The following is a 15,376-nucleotide window of genomic DNA, read 5'->3' on the forward strand; positions in this document are numbered from 1 at the left end:
AGTTAAAATGATGAAATGTTGAGATTATCTGGTGAAAATTATATATATAAATCTCACCTAACAACAATTCACCAAGCAGGTTAACTAGGTCTATATTATTATGATAAATATATAGATAATAATAATAGTAGGTTTAGGAATACACAAATGTGGATACTTGTAAATACCCATACAACTAACCTATATATATATATCAAAAATACATATGTGACCACAGCAATAATTAACGAAATTAATGGCAATGATTTGATATTTTTGCTTAATTACTTTATACGTTTATATATGATTAATACGTTTTATGCCGAGGGACCCGTTTGATGATACTCAGTCCCAACTTTTAAAATACAGGGGCCGCATTACAACTCATAACGACCCAGTTGTGAACAAGACCCGTGCGGTATTCTTTGATGCCTCATGCGGGCTATCTGTGGCATGACCCAGTGATTCGCTCGCTCGACTAGCAACTGGTGGGTCGCGGGATCGAAACGCGTTGCCGCACAGGCTTGCATTTTGAGTAGTGGGGCATTACAGTGTTACAGTCATTCCTACTATTCGTTGGTAAACAGTAGCTCAAGAGTTAACCGCGGGTGGTGTGTTGACTAGCTAGCTATTTTCTCTCTAGGCTATTAATTCAAAATTATAGGCTAGTGCAGAGATCATCCAGCAGCTCTACGCGAAAATTGAACAAACTTATGAGTCAACAAACAGAGCCATCCAACACACCACGAACCGCGTACACAACCCTGCTATCAGAAACATGGCGTTATTTTACTAATGTTGTAATATACTTACATTAATAGGGTTGGGTTGTGTGGAGGAGACATGTAAAATATTCTTGCCCAAGGACCCTTTCTATGCCTAGGGAAACCACCCATACAAATGATTACGTTTGCTATTTGTTAGTCTTAAATCTATTTTTAACTAAGTTTCATCTTAACTATTTATATAATTTGACCAGATGTTTTTATGACAGGATAACAGTAGACATGGAAGTATACACAAATGCGGATACTTATAAATACCCATACAATTAACCTATATATATATAAATATCAAAAATACGTATGGAACCCCAGCAATAATTAACGAAATTAATTGCAATGATTTGATATTTTTGCATTACACCTTTTTCAAACAGATATAAATATCAGCCTCTATCTGTTTCTCCTGCAGGTATAACGAAATTCTAATTTCACTAAAAGTATCACTCATAGAGGTAGGGAGAAAAAAGAAAGAAAAGGTATTCATTATAACATGCAAAACAAGAATTATGTCACCCTCTCACCATCCCCCCTCTTTCGAAAATAGAAATATAGTTTAAATTGTATATGATGACGAAGTGATTGTTTATTAGTCTTCAGTTGCTGCGAGAAATTATTCAGAGTGTTTTGTTTTATAGTTCTTGTAAATGGTCCGGCATGGCCAGGTGGTTAGGGCTATCGACTCGCAATTTGAGAGTCGCGGGTTCGAATCCCACGAAACATACTCGTCCTTTCAGCCTTGGGGGCGTTATAACGACAATCTCTACCATTATTCGTTGGTAAAGGGTATTCAAAGAGTTGGCGGTGGGCGGTGATGACTAGCTGCTTTCCCTTTAGTCTTTCACTGCTAAATTAGGGACGGCTAGCGCAGATAGCTCTCGTGTAGCTTTGCGCAAAATTCAAAAACAAATAGTACTTGTAAATGGTGACATTATCAAGCTCACTTAATTAAATTCCCCGGACGTTTTCTTGACACTGAAATATACAAGAGAAAGTTTGAATTTCAACTTTGAAAAAATTAACATAAATTATAATTTCCTGGATTAACGAAAAAAAAAAGACGTCACTCGACCATTACAATGACAGAACCTTTTCCCCTTAATGAACGTAAATCAGTTGATTAAACCCTATTGGTGTTTTCTAAAGACAAATTTGTCTCAGATTCGTCACTTTATTTACAGAATCGCAGAAACTTGGAATATGAAACATTAATACATTTGTTTGACTTTATAAGAAATGCGGTCAATATGCAAGCGCAAATGATGAGGTCAGATACGCTTTTTTTTTAATTAGCATGACGAAAAATGTGTTTGTTTAACAAAACTGTGGTAAGCGTTTCATGACTTGTTTTATTAAGTTTATTTGACTGTTATCTTCTCTACGCTAATAAACTTGGATTAACTAAGAGTATTCACTGTCCTATGGACTGTGAACCCGAGGTTCCATGATTTGCACCCGTTACACCTCCCCCAAAAAAAACAACAGCACCATCGGGCTCTACACTCTGGGGTCGGGGTTGTGGGTCTCTTTTAAAAGAGACGACCAAATCCTACTATTCGATTCAAGTAGCCCATGAGTTAGCGGTGGGTGGTGTTTACTAGCTGGCTTCTTCCTGATCTATCACATTAGAATTATGTCAGGTAGCCATCGAATAGCTGTTCTTTTAAACCAAGAGGTCTACAAAGCATCTGACCTTCCCAGACCTCAATCAAGATTCGTTCATTTAAACGTACTATATATAACAGTCCAGCACAGAACGTCATATATATTTGTCTACATAAGTCTTGAGTTCGTAATATCGTCAACAACCATCAGTGAACACCAGAATAACACTATTAGGCCTAAATTAGTAAACAGATTTGATAAACAAGCTGCATTAAGAAACAACGCCACAACGAAAACCAAAGACAGACGAGTTTTGACAGTTGTAAATTAAAAACATTCAGATTCTGTTGTAAAGTAAAATCTAAACTCTAATCTTTTTGTATTGAAAATAAGTATAAGCAGATTTAATAAAGATTTGTAGACTAGCATGTTTCAAATCTAGGTTGTTGTGATAAAAAACAACAACTTAATAATAAATTATTTCATGAATCTTAGATAGTTTTATAAACTAGTGTGAAATGATAGCTCCAGAAAATGCTTAAATCAGGACAGTCGTTGATTGTGTTTAAAGCATTTTGTGTACCGTAATCTATTGATTTATAATTTAAAGGAGTTCATTGAAAATATAAACTTGGTTGCAATGCAATGTCTGACTAAATTTCCGCTGTATGAAGGTTTTATTTTATTTAATAATTAAACATTTCAGTCATTGCTAAATAGTTCCTATTGGTCATTCTTTCTTCTCTGCATATCACAGGTATATATTTTCTATATCACAAATAGCTGTGTCTCTTCCGTTGTTAATACGCGTAGTACTCTACATCACAAATAGCTGTGTCTCTTCTGTTGTTAATACACGTAGTATTCTATAACACAAATAGCTGTGTTTCTTCTGTTGTTAATACACGTAGTATTCTACATCACAAATAGCTGTGTCTCTACTGTTGTTAATACACGTAGCATTCTCTATCACAAATAGCTGTGTCTCTACTGTTGTTAATACACGTAGTATTCTATATCACAAATAGCCGTGTCTCTTCTGTTGTTAATACACATAGTATTCTATATCACAAATAGCCGTGTCTCTTCTGTTGTTAATACACGTAGTATTCTATAACACAAATAGCCGTGTCTCTTCTGTTGTTAATACACGTAGTATTCTATATCACAAATAACTTGTCCTTCCTATATTGCAAATAATTTTCTCTCCTTTTCTTGCATACATATATATATATCATATTACAAATAGCTCTGCCTTCTTCTTGTTGATACATTTTATGAGTTGTGGAGAACTCTCTTCTTAACATACTTACTTTCTGTATTACATATAGTTTAGGTCTCTGTCTCTATTTAGCGCAGATAACCCTGGTGCTTAGCGCCATAAAAACCCCAGCAACCAACTCTCTCTTTCAATCTGAAAGTTAATTCCAAAGCAATAACTGGAAGACGTCTACTCTCCGATCTACTTACCGCACGAGATTACGAACGAACGAGGACGATATACCTTTGTGGTGTTTTCTCATGATCATACCAGACTCAGTTTACCAACGACTTAGAGTAAAGGAGAAAGATATAAAGAGAAGTAAGGAGGATTTGATTTTTTACAGGCACTGTACATAATACTCTCAGAAACTCCTGTTATTCTGATCACTGTGAAGTTACAATAGTTACGGAGCATATAGAAACAGTAACAATTTTAAATAGTGTCGCTCAGTATTGACACAATCCCCCCCCCCAGTGGCACAGCGGTATGTTTGCGGACTTACAACGCTAGAATTCGGGCTTCGATACCCGTGGTGGGCAGAGCACAGATAGCCCATTGTGTAGCTTTGTGCTTAATTACAAACCAACAAACAAACAGTATTGACACTACTGATGTGTTCGATTACGAAACTACGCATCTATGAGAAGTATCCGAGTCAAAATACTGTTATTTTTCTTCTGAACAACCACACAAATTAAGTATGGTATTTACTATTTTCAATCTTAACGGCACTTCTTTGCAATACATAGGCAAAACGACAAGGTCAGATAACCCTATAATTCAAGCATAGTTATCTCTTATTTAGAGTTGCTGAACAGATGGAGAAAAACACTTACCCCTTAAGATCATTCTTAACTGAATAGCAGAATTTACTTTCACATCTACATAGATTAAACAAGCCTCAGTTTAAACAGTATACTAATTTAAGAAGCACACAAAAAAGCCTATTTCTCAAACTGTATCATTTTTTCATGTTACTCAGACTTCATATGTCGTGACTCTATATTTATAACGTCGGTTGTAAGCCTAGTGATTAACGTGCCGACCTGCGGATGGGAAGGTTCACGGTTTGAGCTTCAATATTCCGCTGATTACGCTATACATTTTTAGCTGAAGTTGAAAATATCTTATTTCCATTTTTATTACACTGTGTCAATATAAACAGTTGTTCGTTTTTAAGACGCTTCTCGTTTTGTGATCAATGTTATTATTTTGTTTCTGACATCACGTTTTACATGGTTTTAATAAGTTCTTCAGTTTTGGCCCCTGGGGATCGAAAATGAAATTAAAACAACTTCTTTACAGCCAACTGCTATTTTTTACTGCGGCTACATACCTTTGTTATTTATATAGTCTTGCGTGGATACGTGCATATCTATCTGCGCATTACGTATCTTGGAGGATAACACTGGTCGAGCATTGATGTGGTCAACCATGAGAGCAATTGTGTTTCTATTAAGCCTTAGTGGGGATTCACTGATTGGGACGCTTCTCAGTATGAGCCTGATCAAAAACTTTGTTTTCGCCCAGGGAGGTTGTCGCTTGTTGTACCGAAAGTAACGCGATTAGGCGATTTCACGACAATGGAACGGATGAACGTGCACGGGCGATGTCGCGCTTAAGGAAGCGTTCCTGCGCCTGGCTAGGAAATTGACGATGGTTCTTTTGGTAAAGCTTTTACCCTCCTCTTCGGGCTGCTAAAAACTACGATCCTGGTAATAAAATAACCGACCGAACATCTCTCTCGTGTTCAAAACTAATAGGTTCAGAGAGGGAGGATCACTCTAGCTTAGCTAGGCAGTCTGTTGTTTACTTAAATTGATGTCCTCAGAGTTTCTTCCACACTAGGGTCCCAGTTGATAGTGAACGAGTTCATTATCTACAGTACAATAAAGCCAAGGTCGAAAACAAAAAGTGGATATTTGTGGTTCATGTTTTTTTTATATTTGAAGTGGGATTATATTCTAAGGCAAATATATATATTTATATATATAACTCTCTCGTCAAGTTGAGACGTGTACTTTCAACGTAGAAACATCGTCTACATGATTCTAAGACGTTCTCGTTTTTGACAAAGTTGTTTTTCATCCCATCTTTTGTGACTGATCCATTTTAATTTGTTTCATTTACGAAATACCTTATGTACTAAACTTATTAGTTACCGTATGTTAATGTTTTGTTAATACTTCTGCAGATCATAAATAAAAGTATGATACAATAACTTTTGTTTTTTGTTTGTTTGTTTGTTTAGGATTAAGCGTAAAGCTATACAATGAGCTATCTGTGCTCTGCTCACCACGTTTATCGAAACCCGATTTATAGCAACTCTCCTGGGGGAAGGGGCACGATACAATGGCAAAAAATGCTTCACGCTCCAGATACGACGTGCACCTTCCTTTCAAACAGACAGACAGATAGGCATCTTCGCAGTGGACGTTAAACAATTCGGTAAAGAGTAGGCTGTTCATCACGAACTCTTACTTTTCCTGGTATAAGGAACAATATATATATCCAAACAGATAGATAGGCATCTTCGCAGTGGACGTTAAACAATTCGGTAAAGAGTAGGCTGTTAATCACGAACTCTTACTTTTCCTGGTATAAGGAACAACATATATCCAAACAGTGTAATATTGACTATAATTACAATATTAATACTATCCAAGATTTTGTGGTTGTTTTTGATTCCCTTGGAAGAAACGATTTGGTTGAATTTTTTTTTATGTATAAATATAATTTTTCGGGCGTTGCAAAAGCGGCCCTTGCATATATTTTACATGCACAAAATAATGAGGTCCAAATCGCATAATAAGATCTGGCTTTAAAACATTTCGGGCACGCAGTTGTTTTCTAAACAGATTTTCTCTAAATCGTTCGTGCTACAAAGTGAGAGCCTGAATCGTCACAACCTACTCAGCCGGTGAAAAATGAATGTTCTTGTCGGCACGAAATCGAATCATCGAGTCATCCGTTACAAGGGTTCTTTCATGCCAGCGGCAAACTTCCCCGTATGTCGCGTGTCTGTACATTTATCATGACATGCCAGCAGAACAAAGACTTCCAAGTCTCTAGAATGTTGGCTTTTCCTTGGATATTAAGTTTTTTTTTTCAAGAATATATATACACGCAAGTCTGTATGTGTACTAACTTCCGGAATGAAGGAGGAGTTTGAGGTTATTAAAGGTTATTATTCCCATATGAATGTGTAAGATAAAGACGCGTGGTGACTAAACAATAGAAATTATCGCCCTTCGTCCTTGAATCGGTCAGGAATTGGGGGCTTAAGATTGTGCGAAACCACTGCCCAGGCAGGCCTATAAGGATCATAGTTCCGAACAAAACGCACAGTGCAGAAACGGCAGAAAGATAATAAATCCTAGAGCCACGAAAGCGCACTAATAAGATGTATCGTTCTGGCACGGAGTAAACTTGAATATAACCAACCACTGTAATGTTTTGTCTGATTTGTCTTGGAGGTGCTGAAAGAACGAAACGTTTGTTTAATTATGATTATTAATAATAATCTATGCACTTAGTGTTTTTTTTGTATCTATAAAACTAACGATAGCGTCACGTGTTTAACGGCTATATTTTATAGATGGCGAAAAAGGCATCTCATGATCGAATATAATGGAATATTTGAAATACACAATACCTGTTTTTATTATTGTTATTTTACAAAACATCATAATATTTATCAACAACATCCAAAAATACGTCATCTGAGTTTGGAAGGTATCAAACACTTTTTTATTGAATTTGTAGTATTTATCGCAATGTTGTAAAATGTCGAACTGTTCATTGCAAAGAATAACAATGTCACGATATACCCACAGAAAATAACTTCGAGTTGCATTGCAAATAGCTTACAATTATATCATACGTATTATCTTAATGTATTTTCAAATGGCAAAATTGCGCTAATTTTTTTTAAATACAAGTTTCTTAAAAATAGAAATGCGTAATGCACTGATTAGACCCGAAACCCATAATGTAATGAAGGTATTCAAAGTGGGTCAATTTTCATTTTTATACTAGTTCCAAAAAGATTACTTCAAAATGGTATGAGACTCAATCATTTTCGGACTGCAAAATCTGGTTTTGTGTAATTTAACAGATAACTGAACTTACTTACAGTAATGCGACTTTCTGATTACAAGGGGTTAGGGCATCATCTGCTCTTCTCTCAGATATTACTAACCCATGTCGTTTGGAATACTGTTATTCTCTGATGAGAAAGGTTTATGATAATATCTGGTTTTATGTTAGCTAACGGATAAGTCAGATTATTTATAATGTTTTGATGACCATCGGTTTGCTTATATTAGTTAAATTCTCATTGTATGTGGTTTATCTTAAAATAAAGAATTCTCAAAAGTCAAAAAATAAATACTTTCGTTCAAGATACCTATTAATGAATTTTTGTAAGTGTATTTTAGGTGTTGGGCATCGTCCCATAATGAAACATAATGCCTTTTAATACCTAGCTTTTATTCTCAGAACTTTGGCTGTAGAAATAGTGAACTTTGATTTTGTTTTCGTAAGGTGGGAAAGGTTTCAATAATCAGCTTCTAAGTAAGCACCTGCTTCGCAGGTGTTCTTTTCTTCAACCAATAATTAGATATAAGTAAGCTTAGAGAATTTTTGAAGCTCACTGAACAAGAATATTATCAGAAGACTAAAAAATATAATATCTATTATTTTATGAAGAACCTGAGCTAAATATAACGCTACACTTTTAAGGTTTTTAAAGCAAGGATCTAGTTGCAAATAATGATTTCCTCTTTCATCAGTCAACTGAAAATCATATCAGATTTTTATTTTCAGCTTTTATGTCGTTAGAAGTCTAATTGGTCGTTTCGGAAGCGTGCCACGTGATTTGCGATGGAAATTATAAGCTTGAACGACGCTAGGGATGAAGACAACGGATTCTAGACTGAGTGACCCGGAAGCGGAAGTGACGCCATTGGCTAGACTCATGAATACGAAATACGCAGGAAAAGAATAAAATAGATGACAGAGGGATAAAGTAGGGAGTTCAGTTATGGGGATATTTGCTTGTCAAGGGTCATTTGCTAGTGAAAAATGATCCAAGTTGTAACATTACGTCTTGAGTTAAGGTTAATTTTATTGGAGTTGTATACATAAATATGAAAAAAAAGGAAGATAGAAAGAGGGACTGAATTAAACCTGAAATGGAGAAATGAACTTAATTTCGACAACATTCTTAATGCTTTTAAAGATAAAATATCACAATTTCCATCGAAAAAAATATTTACAGTTGTTTTGTTTAAAGAAGGGGATATGAACACTATTATACACACACAAACAGAGCTTCAGGCTTAGCTTGCATATACAAAGGTACTACGTTTTTAAATTTCGGGATGCAACAATAAAACATTACCTGTAGTGTGTGTGTGAAAGTAAATATTTCACAATCTTTCTCTTCTCTCACTGAATATAAACAAAAACGAATGTAAAAGTTTCACTACAGCGAAACTATATATAAAAGAATTGGTGACAAAAACTATCGAATCAAAGTTTTATCCTTTCTTCTCCGTCTTAAGACTCTTCCCCTATTTTTCTGTACATGATTTGGAATTATAAGCCGAAGAAAAAGATTCGGTTCGAAAGCTATAAACTGCAGATTTAAGCTCATGAATGATATTATAGTATAACTTGTGTCACCAATATAAGCATGATTATGTTTTGATATATTACGTCTTTGTAAAGTAAGGCTATATATATTTTCAATTTAAGGAATCGTCAGCAGATGGTCTCTATTTCGCAGAAAAATACAATACAGGTTGCATTCAAGAACCTACAATAAGATTTGCGCTACTTTCTGTTTCTTATCAGCCACATGGCCAAACAGACACTAGTTTGACGAGTATCTCTAATCTGACAGCATTATTATTTTCATCTCCTCCCCAGTAAGGGTATTGAATTATAGACTGGGTTCCGCCATTTCTTACGCCTCTCTGCACTAATAAAATTCGTCAAGTTCAGCTTTCCAGTCGTTGTGGACGTGGTTTGTGCTAGACAAACCTTTGAAGCAATCGTTCATTACCTCTGTATCGCCATCGTTTCAACCTTCTTTTTTTTTTTTCAGAGGAGGACGCGAAAATTATATTTCAGTATAAACTGTTTTGTACTTTTCGGTCGACTGAGTTATCTGTTTCATTCGCTATAATCCTCTTATCGAAGTAGCACGATTTCAGTTTGTATGATGTTAAAGCTTAAGCTACACTTATTGGATTATATATAGGCTTAGACATATAAAATTCATTACGCTATTCTACATATTATGCATATATATATATATATATATACATATTATACGAAACTATTGAAGGAAAATAAGAAATGTAATGCAAGGAGAATTTCTTTGTTTGTTGAATTTTGCGCACAGATACTCGAGCCGACCTTAATTTTGAGGAGAGAGATTTGACAGAATGCAGTTAGTCAACACCACCAACTCTCGAGTCATTCTTTACCAACGCTAAGTGAGATTAAACATCACTTTGCAACGTCCCCACGGCTGAAAGAGCAAGTACGTTCGGTGAGGTCATTCGAATCTTCGACCTGCAGCTAGCTAGTTGAGCACCCTAACCACCAGGCCATGTCACCTCGTGGAATAAAAGATTGTACAAAAGGAAATAATATAAAAATATATTTCGAGAGAAAAAGAACGTTTAAAAAATGGGAAAGTGGTTATAAGAAAGAAGTAGAGAACCTTCTGTTCATATATAATTTAGAGAACAATAACAAATCCTCTGCTATTCCAGCAGCTCCGTTTATATGTTTGGACATTTCTAGTGTACAAGAATATTTTCTCAAGAGTATGATGTGATACGATTTCTCAAGTGTTTTGTCAATATCTCTCACTTTAACGTCTTTAAATACAAAAACATTTTTTGAATAAATCCAGTTTTTATTTACACAAATATCACTATCATTTAGGAATACACAGGAGTCCAGCTTCTGCTATATGGTCAGCAAAACCCATATTATGACCAAATAAGGACAGTCGTGTCAATCTACAATCATCATTCCTGACCCATCCCTTCACTCCCACCCCCCCCTAGTGGGACAACGACAACTTTACGGACTTACAACGCTAAACTTCAAGGTTCTATTCCCTACAGTGGACGAAGCAGTAGCCTAATGTGTCTTTGCTCTAAAATAAACAAACCAACATGCCATGAAGCTTATGCTATAATTGCCTACTGTGTGATATTGTGCGTTTTTTATTTCGAAGCAACTTCTTGAAAATAGGTGGCATAAATATATCTACGAATTTGTAAGAAGTTTTATACTTTTAAAAAGGTATTTATCGGGTGAAGAACAATTTTTGTCAGAGTTTGGAAAAGTGTTTGTAACACGAGGTTTTTTTTTCTCAAGGCAGTCAACATTTAATTGGCTAAATAAGTGATACACAATCCAAAGATACATATATATAAAAAACACGAGATAATACTATTTCTGTGGCTACCACTAATCAAAAGGATGACTATTTAGCAGTCAGTTGATAAATGGTATTTCTCAAATTCAAATAACGTATCCATTTAACTTTCAAGTAAACGTTATACGACTTATATAACAAACTGGTAAGTATGCCCCGGATTAACTTGATTCTGTATTCTTCCGTTTATTTCATTTTTTTGTCTTTTTTTACTAATATTTTATTGAAGATAGTATAAAATGTTTATCATTGATTCAGACAAATGTGTAATCTAAACATTTTTTATCATTCAAATTCTATATGATTTACATTGAGCGTCGTTTCGCTGGCTATACATAAAACTGCAAGAAGATATTGATTAGACGTTAAAACAACTAATTTATTATAACTTACCATGTATTAATGGAGAGGAGTCTCGCAGGTTGAATTCAGAAATTTTCGGATCTAGGCAAACAGAGACATGAGATTTTACTATACCTTGAAGTTGTTAATAAACATGTATCCACTTGTTATGTAACGTATAGGAATATCAAGTGAAACATTTAGTTAAAGAGCAGGATATTTATATATATCATTGACAAAAGCTTATTGTAGTTGTAAAGAAAAAATAACTTCTTAAAGTTTTATATTCTTGGCATATTCATATACGTGGAGTAATCGAAGCTATGTTGTAAACGAAACTAAATATGCACCATTTTCGGAATTACATCCTAATGGAATAGCTTCTATCCGCTTGAAAACATAATGATCTAATCTATTGTATCTCGTAGCATGGTAATGTGCTATACCTTATTTCTGTGTGGTAATGTAATCTATTGTATCTCAGGGATTGGTATATACTCTACTTTACATCTGTGTGGTAATGTAATCTATTATATCTCAGGGAATGATATATACTTTACATCTGTGTGGTAATGTAATCTATTATATCTCAGGGATTGGTATATATTCTACTTTACATCCGTGTGGTAATGTAATCTATTATATCTCAGGGATTGGTATATACTCTACTTTACATCCGTGTGCTAATGTAATCTATTATATCTCAGAACACAATAATATACTTTTCTTTATCCCTGTATGATAATACAATCTACTATACTTCTGAGAAGGGTAACATACTTTATCTCTGGATACTAATGTAATATGCTCTGTTTCTGAACGTGATAATGTAATACATTATCTCTTTAAGAAACGGTTATAATAATGTATCACAACAGAAAAAAAAATGTAGACCTAAATATACATAAACAATAATTTTCAAACAGAAGTTATATTTGTGAAAACCGTTTCTTTCAAGGAAATGCACTAACTAGTTTTTACAAACACTAACGTTACCAAAATGGAGCTCATCTAAGTAGGTTAAAAGCGCTTTATTTCCTGGGTTCACGTTATTTAGTAATATACTATACATTAAATGTTCCGGTAGTGTATTGAAGTAAATGAAACAAGTAAATGAAATCTGTCAAACCTTTCAAGATGGTTTACCTTCCTGCTCCTAAAGCTTCTTTCAACAACTTCTAAAATGCTTCCGTACACAATTTATAGGACTAGGCGTAACATAAGAGTTAGTGTGCAAGACTGCTAATCAGAAGGTATAAAGTTCGCACCGTAATCCGGCGGAACACGCTCCGAACTTTCAGCTATATGTGTGTTATCAAAGTGGCAGTCAATCCCATCATTTGACTGAAAGACGAACAAATCTCATGTGGCGGCAAGTGCTGTTGACTGGGCGGCTTAAATTGATCCAGTAATTCAAAATTAAAGAAGATTATATCTGAACTCTACTGGTCTCTGACCTGGTCGCTTAGCTCATGTGTCGTATGAGGTGCCTTTCAGGTAGAAAATACCGTTTTAGAAACTTAATATTACATAAAGTATACGATAATGGTATCTAAACATCAAAAATACTTTATTTACAGTTCCATTTCTGTTGGAGTCTTAATGATTGTACTAGAATCATAAATTGAGTTTATTCTTTTGATGACAGCATTGCATAATTTTACTACAAAGTAAATAATTTGATTAATTTACGTGCTTAATGTATGTTGTAAACTACAGTCATATAAGTTAACTTTTGACTAACTAGCATATATATATATATAAACGTCATGTTATCAAATTTATACTCGATCTCATAACATTCTACTGACTGAAAAGGTTCATAGAAAATGCTGAGACACTTTTTAATGTCTAAAGCCTTATTTACATAAGAATGAAAATTGAATCTGTGCTACAAGAGTAGCTTGTTATCATCTGGCTCATACTACACCACTTTCAGTAAAGTAAGTGAAATTAAGGGTGAAAGTGAACCCATCGCTCTTCTACCATACATTTAAATTCGAGCGATACAGGAAATTAAAGGATAAACTTCGAAAACGCAAAGCTAGCTCCACACGCGTCTTCAACAATTCCAGCCATGTTGGTGAACACGTGGCTGTGTCACTTAGAAAATGATAAATGTAAGCGCGGTCCTAAAAGAAGACGTTAAAGTGTTGTTAAACTTTGGAAACATATTAATTTTCACCATAAACACATGTCAAGCTACAAATCAAGATAAGACCAGAAGGTTCACTGATAATCTCTGTGATACAGAAGAACAACACGTGCAGAAGAGCTTTAATGGAGAGTGGCTTGTTCTTTCTTTACAGATTTGACTGTGAAGTGTAACTGCATGTAAGTGCAAACGAACGTCACGTGCGTGTGTGGGTGTGTTGGAGGACAACACAAAAAACTGAATCTTCTACAAAACATACAGAAGAGTCGGAGAGCTCTGATTTACGAGAGAATCTCGGTCTCCTCCTAGGTTCGTGATCGGTCATTTTGCATCGAAGTTACACATATACAATTAAATCTAATTATCTAATCGGTTTAATATTGATCTTCTGTCATGGCAACCAAAAGATTGATACTATTTCAAATCTAGGGTAAAACATAGATGATATGTAAATTGTATGGTTAATGATTATATATGTATACACACACACACACACACACACATGCATATACAGAGTGGAGCAAAATTTACTATACGGAAGAGTGGACAAAAGTTACTTTTCAGTTTATAGCTATCTTACCGATTGTATAGTTGGTATTAAACGATTGGTACTAAAGAAAATATTACGAAGAGAATTGAAAGAAATTGAATTAGTTTTAAATTGAGACGTTAGAAACTAAATTATGTTATAAATTAAGTAACTTTGTGGTCACTTTTAATTTACCTTGTATATATATATATATATAGCATTTGTAGATCAGATATATCAGCTTAAGGACCATTGAAACAACCATGTGATGGTAAATGTGATATAATACGTCATTTTGAATCGTCTAGACATAATACAAGTAAGAAATATATAAACATATAGGAATACTATTGGATTTAGTTTCAAGAAGACAGGAGGTATACACAAAAAATATCGAAGTAAAATTTGAATAAAATCTAAAAACATAAAAGACATTTTAATGAACAGGAATAAATAGTTATTCAGAATTAACTTACTGTCTATGTCTGAAAGTAAGTAAAACCTTTAAGTTTGACTTGCTTCGAATATTCGTGCAAAGCTACAAAAGATCCATCTGAACTAGTCGTTTCTGATTTGTACTGAACAAGGAAGACAACTGGTTAGCACCACCCATCGCTAACTATTTGGGCTACCCTAATAGAAGAGTGGGACTTGAGGGCCACTCTTATAACGGACCCATAACCTTAAAGTTCAGAGTGCGATTTTTTATTTGAGGCAAAAGGGTATAAACCATGAACCGTCGGATCCACAGCCAGCATGCTAACCACTAGGCCACGCCCAGCTTGAAATTGTTAGTATTTTATAGCTAAAAATATTGTGTATCCCTGAAAGACAATTTATCAAAGAGTCATCATAAGAGTTATTGTTGTAAAATCTAAGTAGGATCTAAGTATACAAGATTTCTCAGCATCATAATGAAGAACCCTTCATCTTATTAATGTTTTCGATTATTTAAAGTAAGATTTTTGTAAAGCCTTATAAATACGGCAAAACTTTTCGTATCCGTAAAAACTTATGAGCTTACTAAAAAAAGAAATTATCCAGTTATTTCAAAATACCAGGAAAATACTATTTCCAACTTTTTTTTCAACATTTTAAAGTCTCATATTAAAAGCTTCCTCTATGAATTATCATTCAAGCTTGAAAGTACACTGCAGGCTTGGAAAAGTATTTAATAATAAAAGTCCGTTAATGTACTCCACAAGTTTGCCATTATTGTCTGTATTAATAATAAAAGTTCGTTAATGTACACCAC

General features: G+C 34.5%; 1 long non-coding RNA gene across 1 annotated transcript in view; it reads right to left on the bottom strand.

The window, feature by feature from the left end:
- The window catches only part of LOC111086816, a 92,118-nt gene that overhangs the window by 31,490 nt on the left and 45,252 nt on the right, over positions 1 to 15,376 (bottom strand). Inside the window, exon 2 of the long non-coding RNA XR_002611528.1 lies at positions 11,489 to 11,539. This is a non-coding gene — a long non-coding RNA (uncharacterized LOC111086816). The remainder of the gene's footprint in view (positions 1 to 11,488; positions 11,540 to 15,376) is intronic.

The sequence above is a fragment of the Limulus polyphemus genome, unplaced genomic scaffold, assembly GCF_000517525.1.
Source record: "Limulus polyphemus unplaced genomic scaffold, Limulus_polyphemus-2.1.2 Scaffold52, whole genome shotgun sequence".
In the NCBI taxonomy this organism is placed as follows: domain Eukaryota; kingdom Metazoa; phylum Arthropoda; class Merostomata; order Xiphosura; family Limulidae; genus Limulus; species Limulus polyphemus.